Source organism: Lepidochelys olivacea, assembly GCF_965140295.1.
Source record: "Lepidochelys olivacea isolate rLepOli2 genome assembly, chromosome: 7".
Lineage (NCBI taxonomy): Eukaryota > Metazoa > Chordata > Testudines > Cheloniidae > Lepidochelys > Lepidochelys olivacea.
In genome coordinates this window covers 46,712,835-46,730,139 of record NC_140417.1, presented here as the reverse complement: position 1 = coordinate 46,730,139, position 17,305 = coordinate 46,712,835, and the positions used below count along the sequence as shown (strand labels likewise).

Here is a 17,305-nt window from a genome sequence, read left to right as displayed (position 1 = left end):
CACTAAAGGCTGTACTGGCATAACTTTCTGGGCAAGAAATCTCACCCCTAAGGGAAAGAGTGATCCGGGTATGAAACCCATGTGTGGAGCAGGCCAGTCGTAAATGCTAAACTGTGCCAGCACTTTAGCGGTAACGTGAAACAACCATGGAGCAAGCAAGATGATCGCAGCCAGTTTGGATTCTCCTTGGTATCGGATTTAGATTATTGTGAGCGGGACAAACCTTGAGGAACTTGCCCAGCCAGCCTCTCACTGCCACTGTGGGCTGGAGGGGACTTCTGCGAGACCTCTCCGAGCTGTCGGTCTTCTACCATGACCTCCTCCAAACCTGGAAGCTGTTCTCGGCAACCAGGTCCGTTGTGGCCAACGAGGGAGTGGACCTCCTCGCAGAGCCCCTGGTACACATCCCCTACCTTCATGTGCAGATGGCACAGTCAGTGCGCCAGAGGCTGGTCCTGACAGAAACCACCAGAATCAGAGACCTCCTGGACTATGACAGGGGGGGACTGGGTGGATCCCCAAGCGCTCGGTCGGTGCATGGGGCTCTCCACCCTCCTGACCTCCCTGTGCGTGTTCCAGGAGGTGGGGGCAGCCTTGTCACCCACCTCTCAGGTTGCCCTTGAGCAGGTACTGCGAGAGGGTGCTCCCCACCCACCCCTCATCCCAGGCCCTCCGGACCTTTTCATCGGGCCCCTGTCCTGCAAGCCCTCCCGGCTCTCTCCCTTCCACAATCCGTGCCAAGGAAACAACTGTACACACTCGTGCTCCACACATTTCACTTCCTCACCCTTGTGTACTGCCCTGATACCACCTGGTGGGACTATTTACCACCTGTGGAGGGTGAGGAACCCCAGTGGGCCAGCCTCTATTCCACCCTGGTCCCACGACTAGCTGGGGATATTGGTTGGCAGCTCCTCCATGGAGCCTTGAGCACAGGTGTGTACCTGGAGCAGTTCACCCCCATCCCCGCCACCTGCCCCTCCAGCGGCATGAGGGGAAACCCTGGCACATGAACCCTTATCTTGAATGCACCAGGTTGCAGCCCCTATTCCGGAGCCTCCAGAACCTCCTGTTGAAGTTCTGGTTGCACTTTTCCCCCACCTGTTTATATTCGCACACCCTGTCCGTGGCCCCACGAAGTCACGAGACCTCATCATCAACCTCCTCCGGCCCTGGCCAAAGTGGCTATTTTCAACACCAGGAGGAAGATACTAGATGGGGGGGGGGGTGCTCTGCAACTGTGGGGCCTATTTCCGCTCTTCCCTGGTCTCATACATCTGGGCAAAGTCCCTCTGGGCGTCCACTGGCTCCCTAGACAGCTTTGAGGAGCAATGGGCGCTGTCCGTGGTTCTCTGCTTAGTGTCCCTCTCCGGATCCCTAGTTTTGAACCTGTTACCTTCCCTCCTGACCCTGTTATTCATTAGTTGTCCCCTGTATTCAGTTGGTTCTTGGGTCCAGTGGTCCCTCCTGCAAGACTGGGGAAGGCGGGGCCTTTAGATGTGGGTGGGTTGTGCCCACCCACCTTCCAGGATTCTAATAAGGCCACCGTGGGCTTTACAGAGCCCATCACCAGCCCTCACCACACCGCATGAGAGTGGCTCCCTCTGGCTGCTCTAACCGGATGGCAGGGCCAGCCCTGGGCCCTGCACTGACTCATCAGCTCCCAGGGCAGCCTGAGACCCCTCCAGCCTAGGGCCAGCAGGGCAGGAAACTTGCTGCCTGATTGCCTCCCCTCCAAGGCCTCAGCCCCACAAAGCCACAGCAACCACAAAGCCCCACCACCCCAGTGTCATGTCCAGCTGGAGTGGGCTGGCCGGCTGGGCCAGCAGCAAATGCAGATGGCACGACTGGCTTTAAAGAAATGGGCAGGGCAGAAGGAATGAAGCAGGGGCTGCGGAACCTCTGCCCCAGGCAGGGCATGGGTGGTGGAGGCAGCGCGAGCCTTAGCCTCTGGCAGGGCATGGGCGCTGGAGATGATACCGTCCTTCGAACCACCCCTGCAGGGGCCCTGATTGCAGAACTGGGAGCAGTGACATCTCCGGATCCCTGATGAGGCCCAACAGCCAAGCAGTCCTGAGGAAAGGAAGGAGGCTCTGGAATCCGAGACTCAGAACAGGCCCCAGTCAGGGGCAGGGTAACTAGCAAGGACGGGTGAGATTGCACTGAACTAAAGTAACAGCAGAACTGCTGCTAATGATCCCGAGCTAATGTACCCGTAATAACCTTTACACAGTGCCTAGCAAAGGCTATCTGATACCCAGAGACTAGAGAGACTCAGAGAAATGCAGCCCAGATAGAGAGGGGATAACGTTGGCAAGGGATGGGTAGATTATTCTTTATGCTCGTTAATGAATTATGAGCATAAAGAATAATCCTCCAAAACCGCAGTGAGATAAGAAGAACCATTATAACTAAAGACCATTATCCTGAATTTGCAGCTGGGGAAACCAAGGCACTGGGAATTAATAAGCCACTGACGCAGCAGCACAGCCAGGAATCAAACCCCATCTCCCTGTCTCCTCCTAGGCCATGCCCCTGCTTAGCCAGCCTTCCCACCAACCCAGCGTGGGGTTGGCACTGCCTGCTGGTAGCACGGCAGGAATCACGGCCTGGCCCAGGGTTGTTATTACGTCACATGTAGTGCTAGTGGGAAGACCCAGGCTGGCACCAGAGATGCTCCAGGCAGGGGCCTGCCTGGCATCTCAGGCTGGCAGGGGAATCTGAGGTCCCAGTGTGCTGAGAGCTGGGCTGTCTCCACATTCACTGGTCATGTCCAGCTCCAAGAGAGATGCACAGACACTTTCCCCCAGCACTATCCATGCACCCTGCATTGCAGCTGCTAGGCGGCAGAGCCCTCCCTGCGGTCACATGTCGGCCAAGATGGGTCCCTGTCTCTGCCAGGAGGGGTCAGCTTCTCACAGCACCACTGTTCAGCAGGTCCGCTCAGCATCTGGTCCCTTAGTGAGTACATTCCCCATACGTCCCCCCACGTTCCTCCCGAACTGATGGGCCTGAGTTTCAGAAAAGGGCAGAACCCACGGCCCCTGGGCCACCCTACAATAACAGAGCAGGGTTCGCATAGCCCAGGGCTCCCAGGGCCACCCTACAATAACAGAGCAGGGTTCGCATAGCCCAGGGCTCCCAGGGCCACCCTACAATAACAGAGAAGGCTTCGCATAGCCCAGGACTCCCGGAGCCACCCTACAATAACAGAGCAGGGTTCGCATAGCCCAGGGCCCTGGGCCACCCTACAATAACAGAGCAGGGTTCAGAAAGCCCAGGGCCCTGGGCCACACTACAATAACAGAGCAGGGTTCGCATGGCCCAGGGCCCCTGGGCCACCCTACAATAACAGAGCAGGGTTCGCATAGCCGAGGCCCTGGGCCACCCTACAGTAGCAGAGCAGGGTTCGTTCATAGCCCAGGGCTCCCGGGGCCACCCTATAATAACAGGCCAGAACTCCCAAGCCACGGCCTGTAACAAACCCCTGTGGAGCACATGGTGTCCCTACACTCCAGTAGCGGGCTGAGACATAAGCAGTACAGGGGGCGCTGTGCCAGCACGGGCTTGTCAAGGCTTTAGCTGGGCCCTATTTGCTGCGATTTAACTTGGCGCCAGCATCAATGGAGCTGCTGTACATCGTTGTATGAGCGCCCGCAATTCTTTGCAGTTCAGACCAACAGCCAGTCTCCCAGAACCCCACCACCGATGGATCAGTGACAAAATTCCTGCATAATAGACTCCATTTCCTTCATTTCTCTGGCTGCTGAGAGCCCACAATGCAATGCCCTAGCAGGCTTTGTTCTGAGACGTGGATCGGGCTGGGAGAATGCCAGTCACTCTGAAACCCACTGAGACACTACAAACTGGTCTCAAAATACTTTATCATTGGGGCAAAGTAGAGTAGGGAAAAGTCACCCATTAATAGGAGCTGTTTTCAGTGTGAGGTTTATAATCTCACCAGCCAACACAGTGACATGATTCTGAGTGTGCATGCATGCACGTGTTCACATACCTTTCTGTATATGGACGTCTGTGTCATTATGAATGTGTGGGTGTGAAACCAGCCCATCGCTACGCTTGTCAATCATAGAATCATAGAATATCAGGGTTGGAAGGGACCCCAGAAGGTCATCTAGTCCAACCCCCTGCTCGAAGCAGGACCAATTCCCAGTTAAATCATCCCAGCCAGGGCTTTGTCAAGCCTGACCTTAAAAACCTCTAAGGAAGGAGATTCCACCACCTCCCTAGGTAACGCATTCCAGTGTTTCACCACCCTACTAGTGAAAAAGTTTTTCCTAATATCCAACCTAGACCTCCCCCACTGCAACTTGAGACCATTACTCCTCGTTCTGTCATCTGCTACCATTGAGAACAGTCTAGAGCCATCCTCTTTGGAACCCCCTTTCAGGTAGTTGAAAGCAGCTATCAAATCCCCCCTCATTCTTCTCTTCCGCAGGCTAAACAATCCCAGCTCCCTCAGCCTCTTCTCATAAGTCATGTGTTCTAGACCCCTAATCATTTTTGTTGCCCTTCGCTGGACTCTCTCCAGTTTATCCACATCCTTCTTGTAGTGTGGGGCCCAAAACTGGACACAGTACTCCAGATGAGGCCTCACCAATGTCGAATAGAGGGGAACGATCACGTCCCTCGATCTGCTCGCTATGCCCCTACTTATACATCCCAAAATGCCATTGGCCTTCTTGGCAACAAGGGCACACTGCTGACTCATATCCAGCTTCTCGTCCACTGTCACCCCTAGGTCCTTTTCCGCAGAACTGCTGCCTAGCCATTCGGTCCCTGAGCTCACACAGGAAAATGATAAAAGACCGGAGCACCATCACACCTGTGGGTGAACACTTTTCCCAAAGCGATCGCTCTGTATCTGACCTCTCAGTCCTCAGCCTCAAAGGAACCCTGCACAACCCTTACAAGAAATGAGTTTGGGAGCTTAAATTCATAACTCTGCTAGACACTAAAAGTCATGGACTGAATACAGACACTGGCTTATTTATGGCTTATTAAAACAATCTATAACCCACTAATAACCCCCAGCTGCCTTTCCCCACCCCCCACCCCTTTCCTCCCTATGACTGGAGGGCTGTTAACCGGCCACTTCACCTTGAATGGTCCCTTGAAATGTGTGTTAACTACTTAGGAGCTAAACAATCTGTTCCACCTTGTATTTAGCTGTGACGCTCTCAGTGAATTCCCCAGATCTAAAGAGCTCCGTGTAAGCTCGACAGCTTGTCTCTCTCACCAACAAAAGTTGGTCCAATAAAAGATACCCCTTGTCTCTCTGTGTGTACATCTGTTTCTGTGTACATATGTGTCTCTCACTGTGTACATCTGTTTGTGCTGGGGCTCCCTGAGCCCCCACCAGACCCCAATTCAAGTTTTATAATGTTTGCAAGGCTCAAGGGGTTCTCCACACAACAAAAGAAAAGTCCTTGTCTCTCTTTCCCTTGAGAGAGAGGGGAATCCGAGTCAAAGCAAAGCAAGGCAAAGGAAGGTGGTGTGTCCCTTCGGCTGTTGTTTGGGGTCACCCATTGGGGCATGGCTTATCAACTGATATAGTGTCTACCTCCAGCCCCTCCTCTTGGGAGACCCTGCTTCATAGCTGGTCCATGTCATTTCAGGAGCAGCGAAGCCTGCAACTGTCTCCCTTTGGGGTGCTCTGTCTCTGGGTATGTTTACATTGCAATTAGACACGCACAGCTGGCCAGTGCCAGCCGGCTCGGGTTGCAGGGCTGTTTCATTGTGGTGTAGATGCTGGCCATCAGGCCGCAGCCTGAGCTCTGGGACCCTCCCACCTCACAGGGTCCCAGAGCCCAGGCTCCAGCCCAAACCTGAACCTCTGCACTGCAACTAAACAGTCCCTGAGCCTGAGCCAGCTGGCACGGGCCAGCCACAGGTTTTAATTGCAGCATAGACCTCGCCTCTGCAGTCAGTCGTTTTCTTCCTGTTCATAGAATCATAGAATATCAGGGTTGGAAGGGACCTCAGAAGGTCATCTAGTCCAACCCCCTGCTCAAAGCAGGACCCATCCCCAATTAAATCATCCCAGCCAGGGATTTGTCAAGCCTGACCTTAAAAACTTCTAAGGAAGGAGATTCCACCACCTCCCTAGGCAACGCATTCCAGTGTTTCACCACCCTCCTAGTGAAAAAGTTTTTCCTAATATCCAACCTAAACCTCCCCCACTGCAACTTGAGACCATTACTCCTTGTCCTGTCCTCTTCCACCACTGAGAATAGTCTAGAACCATCCTCTCTGGAACCACCTCTCAGGTAGTTGAAAGCAGCTATCAAATCCTCCCTCATTCTTCTCTTCCGCAGACTAAACAATCCCAGTTCCCTCAGCCTCTCATAAGTCATGTGTTCCAGACCCCTAATAATTTTTGTTGCCCTTTGCTGGACTCTTTCCAATTTATCCACATCCTTCTTGTAGTGTGGGGCCCAAAACTGGACACAGTACTCCAGATGAGGCCTCACCAATATCGAATAGAGGGGGACGATCACGTCCCTCGATCTGCTCGCTATGCCCCTACTTATACATCCCAAAATGCCATTGGCCTTCTTGGCAACAAGGGCACACTGCTGACTCATATCCAGCTTTTCGTCCACTGGCACCCCTAGGTGCTTTTCTGCAGAACTGCTGCCTAGCCATTCGGTCCCTAGTCTGTAGCTGTGCATTGGGTTCTTCCGTCCTAAGTGCAGGACCCTGCACTTATCCTTATTGAACCTCATCAGATTTCTTTTGGCCCAATCCTCCAATTTGTCTAGGTCCCTCTGTATCCTATCCCTGCCCTCCAGTGTATCTACCACTCCTCCCAGTTTAGTATCATCCGCAAATTTGCTGAGAGTGCAATCCACACCATCCTCCAGATCATTTATGAAGATATTGAACAAAACCGGCCCCAGGACCAACCCCTGGGGCACTCCACTTGACAACGGCTGCCAACTAGACATGGAGCCATTGATCACTACCCGTTGAGCCCGACAATCTAGCCAACTTTCTACCCACCTTATAGTGCATTCATCCAGCCTGTACTTCTTTAACTTGCTGACAAGAATACTGTGGGAGACAGTGTCAAAAGCTTTGCTAAAGTCAAGATACAATACATCCACTGCTTTCCCTTCATCCACAGAACCAGTAATCTCATCATAGAAGGCGATTAGATTAGTCAGGCATGACCTTCCCTTGGTGAATCCATGCTGACTGTTCCTGATCACTTTCCTCTCATGTAAGTGCTTCAGGATTGATTCTTTGAGGACCTGCTCCATAATTTTTCCGTTCCCCACCCCTTCCCGGGGCAAACTTTCCCTTTTTAAGTGCCCCTGCTCCAAGCCAGACATGTGCACCTGGTTAGTGCTGGCTGAGCCCAGACGAGTTCATTAGCCTCCTCTCTGCTAGAGCAGGCCCGTGCCCCCTCACACTGCCGTCTGTGAGGGTTCCTGCGTGTGCGTGGGCCCACAGGTGGAGTGAGGAACCCAAGACTGTGTTCTGTGGGTTAAATAGGTTCTGCGCTGAGCACTCTGGGAGGACCCAGGGTTCATTCCTATTCCTAGCCACTGCTAGCTGGCCCTGGGAGCCCAGCCCAGCCAGAGCATTCGGCCTGGGAGGAATAAAGACATGCCACACAGCGCCCCCACTGGCTGATCGAGGAGCAGCAATGGTGGCCACCGAAGGGTGCCGTGCAGGAGGCAGGGCACCTGGGCCTATTCCTGGCTCTGGCACTGACTCGCTGTGTGCCCTTGGCTGAGCCACTCCCCTCTCGAGAGGGCATGAGGACGCTGACTGGCCCTGTTAAAGCATTAGGGTCTCTGCAGGAGGAGAGCACTACAGCAGCGTTTATTTGCACTACTATCGTTGTCTATAGCCAGCCCCCTTGTGTCGGCGTCATGTCAATGAAAGTCGGGTTTGGTCTGGCCAGTACCTGTCTTAGGGGATCTCTGCAGAGCAAGCAGCGGGCAGGGTTAGCGAGCCTCCCTCCGGCAGAGCTGAACCAACACCCAGCAGGGGACACTGCACTGATGTCTTTAGTGTGAGACATTGAGCCCAGGCCCTGGCCACCAGCCGTGGTCATTGGAGTCCTCTGGAGGTTTTTCAGCAGAGCAGCGGCGTTAGCCCAAGTGTCCAGGCTAAACACCACTCTGGTCACTGTCCCCTTCTGCCTCCTTGGAAATTCCTCCAGCAGTTCTTCACTTCCTGCTGTGCCCCGCTGCCCCCTGCTGGTGGGCAACACACCATGGCTTGGAGCAGCATCAGCTAGAGCTGGGAGGCAACTGGATTTTCCATTTCAAGGGCAATTCCTCAATTGCCCTTTCTTCCCCATTCCAAAACGACCCCAAACCATTTTCAAAATGTCCTGCCAAAGACATTGCTGAAAAGATTTTCATTTGGGGTCGATCAGAATGTTTTGCTTTGATCAAACTGAAACATTGCGCTCTGATTCCAACAAATGGTTTGTTATAGAAAAAACGGATTTTCAACCAAAAGATTTCAACCCTACCGTTCCACCCAGGTCTAGCGTTAGCCACCCTCCCATATCTGATGGGAAATCAGTGCAAGGTCATGCCACAGAGTGCAGCTGCTCCCCTGATCAACCAAGTCCTGCCCTCAGATTCCCCCGGGGAATGCCTCTGCTTAGCGCCAGCCGGTTCCCAGGGATGAGGTAGACATGCCGCAGAGCTAGCATCCCCACTTCCCTGTGGCTTGGCCAGGTTCCAGTGATTTTGGCTCTTCTCTGGCCCTGGGCCTAAATAGTGACATTAAACAAATAGAGCCAATGCCGCTCACACCCCTTCTCTTGCAGAGCGTCCTCTGCACAAAGAGGGGGCGTGTTCTACAGCTGGTGTGAGCGGGCACAGTGTCTGGGCAGTCACACATATAAGCTGCACTGGAGTCAACAGAGCCACACTGTGGATCTGGCCCTGCGTCCCCAAAGTGCTTCTTGGCGTTAAAGACTAGCCAAGGGAGTGGGAGCTAAGAGGCACTGACAAGCAAGAAAGGAGTGGGGATGGGGAGTGGAGCGGAGGAGAGCCTGAGTCTGCTCTCAGTTGCTCCAGTGTAAGTCAGGGGTGACTACCACTGAAGTCAATGTCATGACACTGCTGTAAAACTGAGGCAAGCGAGAGCAGAGTCAGGCCTGGAGAGTCTTGCGGCAGCGAGATACAGAAAGCTTGTTCCAGATCCCACTGCAGCCACCAAATGATATGTTCTTCTCTGTGGTTCACCGGGCTAGACCTCAGGACCCTTTCTCAGCTGCTGGAGAAGGCATCAGAGAAACAATGCTTCTGGGTGGAGCATGCCGAAGGGGGTGGGCATGCTCATCTCCCGCAAGCCAGCCAGGGCTGTTGGGAGGTGAACGTCTGACACACTTGGCTCTGGCACTACAGATCCCATGGGGATTTGCTAATGAAGCACTGATCCTCTTGCCTTGATGCTAACGAGCAGGGCGGGAAGGCCTGGCTCCAGAGTGAAGGACACATGGGAATAGAGGGTGGCTGGGTGTTATGGTGATAGGCCTACTAGAAAAGAAAAGAAATGAAAAGAAAAGGAAAAAGAAAAAGAAAGAAAGAAAGAAAGAAAGAAAGAAAGAAAATTCAGCACCAGAGCAGCCCAGCAGTGCCAGTGGCAGCTGCTTCCCATAATGCAGCTCTCTGGGCAATACCTGCACCTGGTGCTGGCAATTGATTCTCTCTCTGGTGGGAATCAGCCCTGCCCTGCGGCCACAGAGCCAGCCTCACGGGGGAGGAGGCACTGCACTGAATAGACGGCCGGCCCTTTTCCAGGCTCCAGGCCACAGACAAAATCCAGTGGGTCTTTCCAGCTCAGTTTGTGCTGCTTCGTGGATGAGGCTGCTGTCTACATTGTGTTGGAACAGAAACGCACTGGGGAGAAAAGTCTGCCTGGTTCTTCTTCCCCTTTGGCTCTATTCCCAATTTGCCACCTTCTTGGTCCTTCAGGGGTATGGACCCAGAGGGACTCAGTTATTAGCAATAACATTGCCATTACAGTAGCATTGAGGGGCTCGACTTGAGATCGGGGTCCCATCCTGCTGCCACTGAGATCCAGCCACTGTCCAGCAGAGCTAAGTCTAACTGGACAAAATAGACAACGGTGGGAGGGGGAAGCAGCCCAGGAAGTAGCTCCTCAATGGATGCAAACTGTCCTTGCTCCCCAGCTCCCCCGCCTTCCAGAGCGGGGAAGTGACTTGATAAAGGTTGCACTGCAGGTCAGTGGGAGAGCTGGGAAAACCCAGGCCTGGCAGCCTGTGAGGGTCAGAGCCTGGTGTGCACTGAAATTACAACACACTGTTGTATGGCACCGAGTCTTGCATACTTTGTTCGCTGTATCCCAGCAAGGTTTTCTGGGCTGGCCGCCCTGGAGTCCAGCCGTCTGCATGCAGGAGCCCATCCTGGCAGTGACTGTGTGTGAGATCTGCAGCAATCCACAGCGCTCCTCCTTTGTCCTTTCCCTGCCCTACTGGGTACAGAACGGACAGGATGGGGTGTTTCCCACAGCCCAGAGCCACCCTGAGCATGGCAGACACAGGCAAGAATAAGCACCCGGGGGTAACTCCGAGAAGCCCAGGGATTTCTAACTAGCAACTTGCTCTTTGGCACCCAGGTATGGTCCTTTAATTGCAGCCCCCAGTCCTGTCCCACCCATCCCACCCCCGCAGCAGTGAGCACACTAGGCCTGGAGCCCAGTTGCTTCAGAGTGGAAGGCTGAATGGGATATAAATAGGATGGTGCCGGCTTCCTTAAATTAAGCATTTGCTGACACCCCCAGTGCGATGGCGCAACGAGGCATGCTCAGGCAATCCAAGCAGAATTATTACTTTATTGTCTTTCACAAATATGGCTGAGCAGAACGGCTCAGGAAACGGGAAATGGGATCTGAAAGGTGGTAATGGCTGAGAGACGGGGTCAGCCAGGCAGAGAGACAGGGAACACGAGGGAGGTGCGGGCAGCTCAGGCAAAGTGTCTCCAAATCACACACCTCCAGGGCTGTGGGTTCCTGATGGGCTGAGTGCACTAATAATCGAGGGAGGAGATGAATGCCCCTCTCGTCTCAGGCAACCCTGGCTTTCACCAGCGCCTGCTTGGCTCACAGCCGTGGCTCCGGCCCCTACAGCCACTGTCAGCTCTGGCATCAGAAGTTTGCTCTCAAATAGCAGCTGACAGAGCTTGCCTTTTTCGCTAAGCGCCTGCAACTGGCGAGCTGTATCCTTTCTACCATCACCGAGCGGATCAGTGCCCGGCCAGCCGGCACCGTGTCCTTGCCTCCACGTCTCGGTGTCAAGGTGGGTCAGACGCCATCACTGAGCACTGTGGCCCGGCGGGGTCAGGTCTGCCTTGTTCTGCCCGTGGGGTTGGCACGGTGGCAAATGCATGCCCTGCTCCTGTTGGTGGCTGCCACCTCGCTACGCTGTGTGTGCTATGGCACAAGTGTGCTGAGGCATCCAGGGCGCCTCACTCCACAGCACGCACCCACAGGGGGAGGTGCACAGCAGGCATGGGGCATGTGGCCATGACCACACTGACCCAACAGGCAAGGAAGGAGAGCCAACCCCATGGGTGGGAGATGGGGGTTGCAGCCAACAAGTACAGATTTGGGCGGGTCAGAAAACAACTCATCTGTCCCTGGTGCTGAGTTCTTATGTAGCACTTTTCAGCCATAGAACTCAAAGGGCTTTATGACATTATCCCCATTTTACAGATGGAGAAACTGAGGCAGGGAGCAGAGAAGTGACATACCCAAGGTCCCCCAGCAAGCCAGTGGCAGAGCACAGCCTAAAACTCAGGTCTCTGGAGTCCCAGGCCAGTGCGCTATGCGCTAGGCCACACAGCCTCCCCTTTGAATACTGAGAGGGTGATAGGAGACAGCGAATCAGTGATAAGTTTGCAGTGCAATCTGATAGTTAATAGGCCCAGTGCCAGGTGGGACTGCATACAGAGATGCATCCAGCCTGGTGTGACCACATCACAAATCCAGCTCTGGATTCTCAGCTGGAGAGACTGGTGGAGCGCCAAACCAAGCTCTGGACTGGCCCCCTGCATTCGATGCCAGGGCCCCTCCTGGCTGGAGAGAGCCTGGCAAAGGGGAGGGTGTTCAGAGGAGAGCTGCGGGGAAGGGATCGCTTATGAGGGAAGATTGAAAGAGCTAAATAGCTAGAGCTCGGCTAAGAGATGGTGAAAGATGGGGCACGTAAGAGCCTACAGAGGTCTGAGGGCTGTGAGCACCAAGGAGGTCAAGGGATCGTTTATGTGGCACGTGGTGGGGAGGCCTAGGATCAACGGGATGATATGAACAAAGAGAATATTTAGTCTGAAAATTGCGTGGGGGGGTGGGGGATCCCGACAGTGAGAGATGCTAGGCTAGACACAGTCTCCCTAGAGGAGTGGGGGATGCTCTTGCAATCCCCCCTTGTGCCTGACTGAGGCCCCCCATGCCTGATACATTCCCCTCTTGCACCCTCCCCCCATGACCTCAGGGAGTCCCTCTTGTCCATCGTCTGAACCCCAGCAGTGCACACTGCAGCCACTAGGCCACCAGAGAGGAAGCATTGCTTGGTGGTTACAGCACTGGTCCTGTAGTCAGAGGTTCTAGTCCTGGCTCATTTTCTGCCTTGCTATGTGCCCTTAGGCACGTCACTTCACCTGTGCATGCCTCTCTTTCCCCTCTGGTCACATGGAGAATAATAAAACTCCCTGCCCCATAGGGGGGTTGTGAGGGTCAATTCATTAATGTTTGTCAGGTGCATTGAGCTCCTGGGATGGCAGGGCCTATGGAAGGAGATAATCAGAGTAATTCTGGGGTTCTCTAGGGCCCATTCTGTCACTTTCCCTTGCTGTAGTAGGCAAGATGTCATTTGCCTTCACGTTGATTCATTCTGAAGAGCCCTAAGCTGCCTTTGTTTTCCCTCTAGTCCTGAAGTCTGTGGAACAAAGATAGTGTCTGTGTCCAACTCCCCACGTACATCTCAACCTGGGCTCTAGTCACTGTCCTGTTCAAGCAGAGCCATTTCTCAAATCACAGCCATGCCTGGCACTCGAGTCTCCCTCAAGCAGTTCTCTTCTCCAGGGGTCCTAGGTTTCTGTTAGCTGCTCTATCCCTCTCAGTCTTGCCCATTAAATGGCTCTACCATCCTAGAATCATAGAACTACCTTATTTCTTATTTCCTATGAACGTAAAAACTGAATCTAGCCAGTACGGGCCAGATCCTGAGCTGGTGTGAAACAGCACTGCATCATTGATTTCAGTGACGTGAATGGATCTACTCCTCTTGAATTAATGGAGCTGCACTGATGTACCTCAGCTCAGAATCTGGCCCAGGTCAGGAAAACACTGGAGCAAATACATATGTTCATCCCTATGCAAGAAAACATGCATACGGTGCGTACAAAAAGTGCTTACCTTTAAGCATGCTTGGCAAGCTGGGTGCAAGCAAACAGTACATGGCCAAATGTAAAATGATAAATCTGAGAACAAAGAACGTAGGCCATACTTGCCAGATGCTGGGCTCTCTCCTGGGAAGCAGTGACTCTAACAAAGATTTGAGGGTTGTGGTGGAGAATCTGCTGAACTTGAGCTCCCAGCATGACGCTGTAGCCAAAACAGCTAAGGTGATTCTGGGATGCATAAACAGAGGAACCTCCAGTAGGAGTAAAGAGGTTGTTTTACGCCTATATTTTTTCTCTGGTGTGACAGCTGCTGGGCCAGTGTGTCCAGTTCTGGTGCCCGCAATTCAACAAGGATGTGGATAAATTGGAGAAGGTTCAAAGAAGAGCCACAGGAATGATTGAAGGATTGGAAAACCTGCCTTACAGCGATAGACTCCAGGTACTCAATCTATCTAACAAAGAGAAGGTTAAGAGGTGACTTGATCACAGTCTATAAGTACCCACATGGGGAACAAATAAGTTAATAATTGGCTCTTCAATTTAGCAGACAAAGGTATAATATGATCCAATGGCTGGAAGTTTAAGCTAGATCCATTCAGAGTGGAGATAAGGTATCCAGGATTTTTCCAGCACTGGCAATGTTTAAATCAAGATTGGAGGCTTTCTTAAAAGATCTGCTCTGGTTCACAGAGGAATTAATTCAAGGACATCCTGTGGGTTGTATTATAGGGGAGACCTGACGAAATTATTACAACCATCCCTTCTGGCCTCAGAAACTATGAATCTATTAATCTGTAAATCCCATTGACTTTGAGCATGTACTTAAGTGAAGCACACGCTTAAATGCTTTCCTGAATTGGGGGCCTGAGAGACGGTGCCACCATTGGCAGCCCTGCTCCTCTAGGAGTAGTTAGGTCCTTGTCTTTGCATGTATTTGTTCAAAGAGCAGTACTGGAGTCATCAGATGCCCTCCAAATCCTACACAAGCCTGGAAGGGGATTGGTGGCAGTCAATTTGTGAGGGTAGCAGGCAAGGGGTTTTACATCTAAAAACAAAGACAACAAATATGCCCCCCAACCCGCCGCACATCTTGTGTGCTACCATTCGTTCAGCTCTCCTGTTGCTCTTCAGTCTTCTCACCTGACAGCTGAAACTGCAGCTTCAGGCTCCTTTCTTGGTGATTTTCTGAGATATGGAACATACAAGGAGACTCTGAGAGCAAGCCCCAGTCTCCACAGGCCCTGTGCTTAATTGACGCCATCAGTCATTTCGATAAATTGCCCCAAAATAGACATCCTGTCGGGTCTGCTTTATGAGAGGGTGATTGTCTGTCAGTGATTGTCTGATGGATGACTGTCCAGGGTGATTTTAATTCCACACAAATTAATTCAGGTTGCTCTTTAGAATAGCTGGTCAAATCACGCATTCACAAGACATCAGCGGCAAAAATGAGCAATGTGCTCTGATTTCTCATTTGCCTTTCTTACAAGTATCCTTAAAGATTCAAAGGCATCCATGGGGTGGAATGAGTTAAAACTTTTCTCTTGCATTTATAAAACAGACTCAACTTTTTGAAGATAAAGGAGTTTGGGCTTTTCAGACGGCATGATAAATAATGCACTTTGTTTTACATGAATTAGATTGCAGACTTCATCTGGCTATTTCTTTTTAACTGGAGGGCAATTGAGCACATTTTCTCCCCGTAGGAATGTTACAGCATTGTCTTTATAGCATGCCCCTGACTCTAGATAGATAGCAAATACCTCTGAGCCTTGCTGGGACCTAACACTTAAAGCTGCAAAAGAGTATTCTTCCCTCTCGTGTAGAAAAGAGAGAAAGAATTAGAGAGGTGAAGGGGAAATTCATAAATTCCTCCATCCCAAGGACAGAAGGGACCGTTGAGATCAGCTAGTCTGACCTCCTGTATAGCACAGGCCGGAGAACGGCCCCCAAATCATTCCTTGAGCAGAGCTTTTAGAAAAACCTCCAATCTGGATTTAAAAATTGTCAGTGATGGAGAATCCACCATGCTTCTGGGTAGTTGTTCTAATGGGAAAGAAAGAAAGAAAGAAAGAAAGAAAGAAAGAAAGAAAGAAAGAAAGAAAGAAAGAAAGAAAGAAAGAAAGAAAGAAAGAAAGAAAGAAAGAAAGAAAGAAAGAAAGAAAGAAAGACTTAGTTTCCTGGTCAGATTTCCCCCCCAGCCAGTCATTTACTTTTGCTCACTTGGTCAGTTGTTAATTGTGTGACTGGCTTGAAAAACTGGAAGAAAATAAAAACAAACACATCTGTCAATAGCTTCCCCTCAGCGCAGCCTACACCTATTTGGGGGGTGATGAGTGTGTGGAGGGGTAAACCAAAGAATATACGGAGGCCAAACAGAAGGAGGGCTCCAAGTTACCTTGTGTGGCTGGGGGCTGCTCTGTACAAGCCCTGAATTAGGGCTCTAGACTCTGTGCAAAGGAGAGAGGAGGAAACAAGTGTCTCTATTTTACCGGATTCCTTCACACTTCTCTTCCCTCCCCCGCTCTGCGCTCTGCTTTCATCTCCCTGCCTGGTCGGTTTGTTTATTAAAAGCCACGCGGAGCCGTCAGCCCTTTTGAGGCGTTTTCATCTATTCAGACTTTTTCGTCTTGCCCACGAAGGACGTTGAATCGTTCAAACGCAGCAAAACCTGCTCAGACAGGGCCATCCCGGCTGGCATCAAATGGAAAAGGCAGCCCCTTCTTTCCGAGACAAGCCAGCAGCAAGGAGGCATATTTTTGCTGCCCCGGAGCTCCCGGGAAGATGGGGGGGGGGGGATCTGGATCGGGCGAATACAATTATTTCTGGAGTGAACCGCCCGCCCAGCCCCCCAAGTCAACTTTAGAAGATGCCGAATGGCCAGAATTGGGAGTGGGTGCCGGGCACACAGCACTGCTGGGCTCCCAGTCCAATCTTGTAGCTGCCTTTCAATCTGCCGGGAAGAATAGGAGTAGACACCGAGGCTATGTACAGGTTTAGCAAGCCTTCGCCAAGCAACGGCTGCCCCCACATCCAGACTAACGGGGGAGAGGGGTTAGCACCAGCCCCTTGATTCTGGGGAAGACGAGCGGGTGCCCAGAGGGCAGCGTGGCAGAGCCAAGTCCCCTGCAGCCCCCAGGACGGGCTGCGTTGCCTTGCCCCAGGCGGGCACAGGGAAGGGAAGGGTCCTTGTGGCAGGAGATGCCGATGGAGAGCAATCGCTTACCTGGGCAGCAAGGGGACCTGTTAGCGACTGGGAAGCAACGGTCCTCTCCCGGGCCAGCCTCTTCCTCGCCTCCCCATCGGAGCCAGGCAGAGGCGAGCGGACTTGGGCTGCCGGCTCGCTGGCTGGGGAGCTGCTGTCTCCGCCCGGTGCTGGAGGGGCTCTGCCTCTCGGTCCTTGGCTCTTGCATAAGTAGCTGCCCACCGCGCTGGTGCTGAAGGCTCTTGATTTGCTCAGCTGCCAAGCGGGGCTCTCCCGCGCCCGCGCCCTCTCCCTGATGCTCGCGGATTTGGCTCTTGCTGGAAACTCCTCCAAAGGCGCCCAAGCCAAGCAGCTGGCGCGGCCGGACGCGCAGCAAGGAGCTGTCCGAGCCTGGGGTGCTGATCCCAAGCGCTAGGCGCCGCAGGCGCGGCTGGGCACTGTCCCTCTCCGAGGGGGGTGCGTGGCGGGTGCCCTAGGGTGGGGGCGCAGCCCCACGGCTCCCACCCTCCTAAGGGACAGGGTCTTCGGGGGTAGCTGGCTCATGGCACCAGGGGGCACCGCCCCCGCGGAGGCGCCCGGCAGAGAGGCCCCACTGAGCCAGTGCTGTCTGGGCATGGGGCAGGGTGTCCCAGAGGGAGCCCCTGCCCTCAGGCCCCAAACCGACCCCCCGGCACCCCTGCTCTCA

The 17,305-nt window shown here is 53.0% G+C and overlaps 1 protein-coding gene across 1 annotated transcript in view; it reads right to left on the bottom strand.

Moving 5' to 3' along the window:
• GRM2 (glutamate metabotropic receptor 2) overlaps positions 1-16,716 on the bottom strand; it is an 81,765-nt gene extending 65,049 nt beyond the window's left edge. The window contains exon 1 of the mRNA XM_084633225.1: positions 16,642-16,716. The gene's annotated coding sequence lies outside the window, so the exon portion shown is untranslated. The remainder of the gene's footprint in view (positions 1-16,641) is intronic.
• Positions 16,717-17,305: the final 589 nt, after the last annotated feature.